This window comes from Saccostrea cucullata, unplaced genomic scaffold (genome assembly GCF_032062105.1).
Source record: "Saccostrea cucullata isolate Sc308-1 unplaced genomic scaffold, CSIRO_AGI_Scuc_v1 ctg8260, whole genome shotgun sequence".
Classification (NCBI taxonomy): domain Eukaryota; kingdom Metazoa; phylum Mollusca; class Bivalvia; order Ostreida; family Ostreidae; genus Saccostrea; species Saccostrea cuccullata.
The window spans coordinates 8,194-15,709 of NW_026931227.1; the positions used below are offsets into that span (position 1 = coordinate 8,194).

Consider the following 7,516-nt stretch of genomic DNA (forward strand, 5'->3'; position numbering starts at 1 on the left):
TTTTCTTATGTTTTCATATTCGCAAGTTTTTCCATATATGGTTTTAAATTATCCTTTTCACACAAATAAATAGGGTTCCTCCTATCATTTCTATTACACTAACCATGTTGAACCTAAAATATTTAAATTCTTCATGAAAATGTTTTTTTCTTAGTTTTGTGTGAGGGTGTGTGAATCACAGGGTCTGTTACGATATTTTTAAAGGCGTCAACAAACCATCCAACGTCTAATATTATGTTGTGCCTCAGACCTTTTTCTGAGAAATATATTATCTGTCTCATCTACGAAAAGTATCTTAGCATATCATCAAGCTCATTTTCGTCTAGAAACCTACTAGTAAATTCTTTCTCTGTTTTTAAGCTTCCTCTACGTAAAATTCTCTGTATTCTGTGTTCTTGTACAAGCTGCTGAAACATATGTGGAAGTTTTTTTTCAGTCCAATTCGAAAGACCTTTTGCTGTATAAGCAATTCCTATTCTGACTTGTTCGAATGCGTCTTCCTGGTTTTTATTCAATTTTCCCAGTGGACATTCAATTATTGTTTGTTGGGGGGGGGGGTTATATAATGCAGATTGACTAGATGTGGTTTGAAGAACCAGTGTAGAAGTCAATGATCTGCATATCAATACGACAGAAAAACAGAAAATATGTTATTAATTATTCAATGGCAAACTTAAGCTGATCCTGGTTCACGATAAAAATTGCAGAATTCTGAAGTTTGGTATATTCTCCATCCATTTGAGCAAAATTACGTTTTTGGTTATAACCCTGTTTTAAGATAATCTTAACTGTGAGGATTGCAACCAAAACACAAAATAATCTTTTCTTTCCCGTTCAGTGTTAAAATTTTAATACAGGTACATATTTATGGCGTCTTAAACGCCATGGAAATTACTCTTAAAGTTATATGAAAAAAAACTATGTAACAGATCGGGCTCTTTATCAAAGATATTACACGTACCTATAAATATCCAGCTGTGAAATAAGGTTCCCAAGGGACTCTGTCGATTAGTGGAACTGTGATATTGCTTTCTCCTCCAGATCTTTAGACATGTCAACCACCACGAGATAAAAGGCTCTTCTGGAGAGGTTAATCTGAACACAAGCGTAATACGCTACGTGTCCAGCAAAATTCCTCATACTTATAAGTTCACTGCCAAATAAGCTGTAAGAAAGACGGTCTGATTTTGCTCCATTTCATCAAAATCTGAAAGAATTTAGGAAAAGTGATGCAAAAGGAAAACTATTCTTTTTATGCAAACGATTTTTTTTTCGGGCGCATATTGTTTTTGTCCTGTTTTTCTGGTTTTCTTTGTTTGTCTAGTTCTTTATCTGTCTGTTTGTCTGTCTGTTGTCAATTTTTACCTTCGCCATAACTTTTGAACCGTAAGAAACAGAGGCTTTTTTTAATAAGGTATGTTTACTCCATTAATGACGCACTTTCAGCAGACACCAAGGTCAATGACCTTGTGACCTTGACTGTGATCTTTGTGCTTAAAATTGCTTCTTCGAACTTTTGCCTTTACTTAATATAATAATGAGGTTGAAGATTGTCTTTTCAATGAAACAGAAATAAAAAAATAATATTTAAATTTTCCGGGAATTGTATTCTAGACTATGTAATCTATTCTTTGTTATAGTTAAACCATGACAAAATATGCTCGGGTTTGTTCTCCTTTATTTTAAATCGGAATTGATCCTGTAAAGATGGCGGCTTCACGATTTCGCTTATATTGAATTACGGATATATTGAAATAAATTGCATGGTCAACTGAATTTCAATACATCCGGTGTAGGCTGTATTGAGAAGCCTCAGAGCTTTTACATTGACACTTTATACAGCGATGGCTTCATAAAGACCCTAGCTATTTGTGCAGCTTAAGATCAAAGGTCTAGGTAGTCATTTCATCCTTTCGTGTCCGCTATATAACTTGAGAATCTGGAAAAAAAACTTTTTAAATATGAACCATTCCAACTCCACATTTCACACATTTTTAGTTATTATAACCCCCTCCCCTTTCTTTTCATCATTATTACATTTCCTATTAAAAAATAGCTACGCAATATTGTATATTGATAAATCATTCAGCAATCACATAGAGATTTATAATAATTAAATTATATTAGTTTCAACATTGTACACTTCATTCTTGAAGTACCATGGCAAACAAAACTGAAGAAAAATTGGTGTGAATAACGAGTAACCAAGACCAAACGCACAGGAATTATCAAACACAATTTCTTTATTAATGGTACATTAAAAATAGACTACCTTTCCTTTGGCGCCAGGTACCTGTTAATGAAATGTCACCGTCAGAATCGCCACTAGTCTGTTTGGTCCGTTGGGGCAACCCCATTTGCACTTTACAGTCCTTAAGAAAAATATACCCTTGTTTAATTGTCGTTCATAAATTGTGTTGGTTTTTTTCTTAGTTTAAAGAACTTCGTAAAATGAACTGCGTAAAATTTTAATTCAATTATGATAATTTGGATACTTCGGACTTTAAAGATAAATAACACAAACTGACTTTTTTTCAGAAATCAGCATCATTTCTCATAGATTTACATTTAAATTGACAACATGAATAATGTTTAACAAGTAGAGTCGGAAAATTTTATAAGATTATGTCATAAAGTTAAAAAATGGAGCAAAATTTTGTATGGAATTATATAGAAGGCAAAATAAAATCTCAAATCTAAGCACCAAGGAAAACCTACGTTTTCTTTCTATTTCAGGGATTTATTTTTTATGTCATTACAAATCAAAATCAGTCAAAAAATACATATCAACCCGTGCATCCATTTTTTGTTTGTGGTAAGTACCCTTAAAAAGTTGTTTGATAAATTATTGAATAAAATGGAGAAATATATATTTTATAAACTAGTACCAGATGTCGTTTATGTGTAAAAATCTGATATAGGCAAGCTTGTCGTCCAAAGAGAAAAGAATCTCATATATGATTACATTCTACAAGACAATATCAGGAAAATATTTTAATAATGCACACTCCAGTGGCTTTCATGGAAGTCTAGGATTCAAATTAGTGCTGGTTTTAAAAGCAAACAACTTTTAAAGTTCTGAACTAAAAACTTATACAATTATAATACCCACAAAATTTTTCAATATAATAAGGGACAAATTTTGGCTTTAACGTGTACTCTATGATGTATATAAAAAAACACAATGTTTTAATAAGGCATGATCTGTAAAATCCTCTAACAACCCTCAGAATTAGGAATGCAAGAATAAAGACATTGATAATTTAATACTTCAAACCAAAACTAAGGGAACAGACGTAATTTATTAGTATTTGTGTTAAGAACCATAACTCACGATGAATGTTGATTTATTGTTTATGAAGTGTCATATACATTGTATGATGAAACGACGTAACCGTTCCTGTTGGGGAGTGTGTTATTTTATAAGGGCACGGGTTAAGTTTTGTTTCGTGGTTATATCTTTCTGTTTAGGAAGAATTAGAAACCGTCATTTATTTAACTTGGTAACTTCTTTCAAAGTAGATGTATGATCAAATAGATGATGTTTCCCCCCCTAAAATTGGTTATACATGTATACATACAGAAAGGGGAAAAAACGGACAGTATCATAATATTCAGAATTACTTAAATCGCTTGATCGAAAATACTCAAATCAGTCACATGATAATGTTAAATCTATGCACTTAAATCAGTGTTAAGAGGGGGAGGGGGTATGAATTTCTATAACTCATTAGTTATAAGACAAAATCAAATGGGATTCTTGTTAAATTTTTTTTAAAGACGATTTCAAAAGTAAGACGGGAATACTGAAAAAAAAAAAATTAATAAAATAATAATGAATTAAATTCACCTCATTAGTTAACCCTGTCATCTTTTCCGTTCACCCGACTGCAAGAGAGATTAGGACAAAATGACACATCCATTAAGACTGATCTACCGCTTCGTAAATCTCGCAAATAGATGCTGCTTCTTCTGCCTGTATATTGAAAAAAATTTGTATTTTTGAAATATTTATAATCGTAACATTTATTAAAAATCATTCCGTGTTTTGCTACATTTTTTTTAGATAGGAGACCATGATAAAAAAAAAAATAAAAAATAACTGTTATTATCATGATAAATATATCTTTTTAGAATCAAATATTAAAATGATCTTCAAATAAATATATTTCTTATTCGAGCAAATATGCCTTCAATGACATATCACATTTTTGCCCTTTTATTCGCAACGTGTCTGCTAGATGTTACTTTGTTGAATAAGTTTCTCTCATATAATTCTCTTTGAAAATAGTTAACACTACCTTTCAAAGTACACGTACACTGCATGCAGAATAATTAACGACAACTCTGGTCGGCCAGAAACAACACAAACATCTGAGTACAGCGGGGACCAGAGTGATGACAACCGTGGCCGGTACAGGCTGTGTGACCTTAAAATGAAATCTCACTTGTCTAAACCGACATGCTCTGAAAGACAATTTTTGTGTCGGAATAGAGAGGGTGTCGTATTGAACAGTGTAAAATAACATCCAAATTTGTATATTTGGAAAGAAATTTTCCGTCGGAATTCACAGTGTGACGGACTGCATAGATGACGGATTAGAGAGTTTTCCATGTATAGAATTATGTCGACGACATTCTCTATTTTACATGATGTGTGACCTACTTTAAAGGAAGTATGAATATACGTCACACTGCATGTTATAGGTCTTCCTTGTCATTAGGGAACAAAGTTATAAATGTAATTCTTACACAATATTTGAGGACCTTTTGTCATGATAATCAAATATAGTTTTAATCAAATTAAGAAGTACAATAAAACGATAAAAAAAAAAGAATATGAAAGCTAACACCCCTCCCCCCACCCCCCAAAAAATAATAAAAATAAAAATACATGTCTATAATCATGAACGGATATTGTTGGATTACTTTTACATGTTTTTTCAAAAAATATGTCTAAGTACTTAAAAACACAGGAAATTAATACACATTTATAGACTGAGTTCAAGGGTAACATGCATTTTCTCAGAACCAAGAACCAAACCGTTGTTTGCCTGAGGCCGTAAGGCCGAAGACAGACAATTTGGTTCCAAGGTCGACAAAACGCATTTCGCACGAGAACACAGTCAATAAATGTTATACAGTTCATTTTAATTTTTTTGGACATACATGTATACATACTGCCATCCGTGATATAACCTGAGTTCCGTTGAACCAACAAAGACAAAGGGATAAATTTTCACCTACGTTTACGTATGACGTAAGTGATCAAAAATCTCATCGACCGGATCAATCAGCTGCTAAGCATCGATGATTTGTTTTTTATTGCCCGCTCGGTAACGCTAGAAATGTTAGATTTCTTCTCGTGTAGATTTAAATAGAGGTAAATTTTAAAACAAAATTAATGAATGTTAAAGGTTTAACAAAAGAAAATTCTTCTTACAATGACGAAAGAAAATGAAAATCAGTCGGTTTCATTTATATATATTAATAGTTATATTTTCATATTTCAGCCTCTTGGTACCACTACTTTTTGTTTAAGTACACTCGATTTTGAATAACTCTGTGTTATTAAGTCTTTAAGATAAACAGTAAATTTTCATTCGAAAATGGGAGTTAAACCTATACCTTGACTTACATGTAAGAAATTGTAATGAGCTAACTTTCCTCTTTTTTTTGTTTTGGTTTTTTTTATTAATATTAATAATACTATTACTTTATAAAAAGGAATAATAAAAAAAAATTAAATGGATTGTCAGTAATTGGGAAAAAAACTAACGTCATTAAAAAAAATAATGCGCAATCATTTTGATTTTAATGAGACAGTAGATTTTATTAAAAGAATTAAACAATGAGTTTATCTAATTGACTTACCACGACATTGTGAGGTCCTCATGCAGTGGCTGTTTTGAAAAAAATTTAATCACCATCATCAACATTATCTCCTTAATCATTTTGAATATCACAGTCAAAGTTAAATTTTAGTCAAAGACTTGATTTCAGAAACACGTTCTTTTAAATGATACTTTACAAATAAGGCTACGTGAAATAGGGTGTTTTCTGACTTATTTTTTTTTCCATTAACTAGATGTAAAAACATTTTAAACTCTTATTCCTAATGAAAAAAGCAGAAAGTCGATAATAAATTTCTGAGGTTCTTTTCCCATCTCAGTGAAAAGAAATGTAGTAATATTGTCTACAGTCTCTCAAAAAAGCGTTTTATTTAAATTTTACTTAACTTTTTTTTGTAACTGATTTTAATTGAATATAGATATTGAGGTTACTTTTCATATGATTTCAAGTTGAGTGCATTGGATAAGTTTTGTTTTGTACATTATTTCTACTTAACTTAAATTCAGCTTGAGTCAATAATTACGTCATATTGGATCTAGCACCAAAAGGCATTCTAATTTACTAGACCTTGACCGTAACCTTCTAATTCATGCAGAAATACAAAATAAATAAATGTTAATGCACAAGGTAGAAAGAGCTTTAATTAAAATATATGCTGTATTAGACTAAAACTGATTTTTATTTGCATCAAAAGGATGTAGATATAATAGTTTTAAATCTTAAACATCATACTTGTATCAAGAAGGTCAGTGATATAAAAAGGCATCGATAGACATGTACATATTACCGATGATTCTAAAATTGATTTCAAATGGAAGGTATTTTTCAAAGGACAAGATAGGGTAAGACCAGTATTTGGCCCCCGATTTTGGGTGTCTTTCAGAATGATCCAACAGTTTATCCATAAAAACTTGTTTTCACCCCTGCCACAAAATGAGTACTGGTTTTAAGATTAAGAATATACAGAGGTCACAGTGAGGTCAGGAAATAGGTCAATTTTCGAAATTTCTCATTTATATGCAAATTTTCACTAATTTTACAGCACATTTTCTTTCGGAAAACATAGAGCACACGCATGCCTATCTACCAAATTTATATATTTTATACACTGATATCAGATGATGTATATGTGTAAAAATCTCAGATAGGCAAGCGTGTGCTCTATGTTTTCCGAAGAGAAATGTACCCAAAATATGATGAAAATCCACCAGAATTGAGGAAATTCGGGAAAATGTCCTATTTCTGAACCCTCTAGTGGCTTCCACGTAGGCTTTGAATCAAAATTATCGCTTGTCTTAAAGTAAGCATCATTTTAACTTTCTAACTACAAACTATCACAGTTTTATCAGTGTTCTGATTTTTATATAAAAATTTCGGCTGTTACCCTATCTTGTCATTTAATTAATTTTTCTGATAGTATATTTGATACCATTTCATAAATTATAAAAATGTTTAGGAAGTGATTAAAACAAACGAGAAAAAGTACTCAAGCTGCACCTGGGCCATTTGAATGTGTGTAGTCTCTTCTGAATAATTACCAAATAACTAATAGATTTCAGCTATTTCAGCAAAGAGCAATTACAAATCAAGGATTAATTAACGGAAGTATGTACATATTGGGGATTGTGAAGAAGGGTGTGTTTTACTTAATCTATTCCAAACA

At 31.4% G+C, this 7,516-nt stretch overlaps 1 long non-coding RNA gene across 2 annotated transcripts; it reads right to left on the bottom strand.

The window, feature by feature from the left end:
• Window positions 1-938: 938 nt before the first annotated feature.
• Window positions 939-5,903, bottom strand: LOC134231896 (uncharacterized). 2 transcript variants are annotated; one of them, XR_009984649.1, is made up of 5 exons: window positions 5,875-5,903; window positions 4,320-4,467; window positions 3,851-3,976; window positions 2,273-2,372; window positions 939-1,207 (listed from the first exon to the last, which is right to left on the bottom strand). It is a non-coding gene; the product is annotated as an uncharacterized LOC134231896 (long non-coding RNA). The 2 variants fall into 2 exon arrangements; XR_009984648.1 differs by lacking the exon at window positions 939-1,207 and having other exon boundaries at window positions 1,906-2,372.
• Window positions 5,904-7,516: the final 1,613 nt, after the last annotated feature.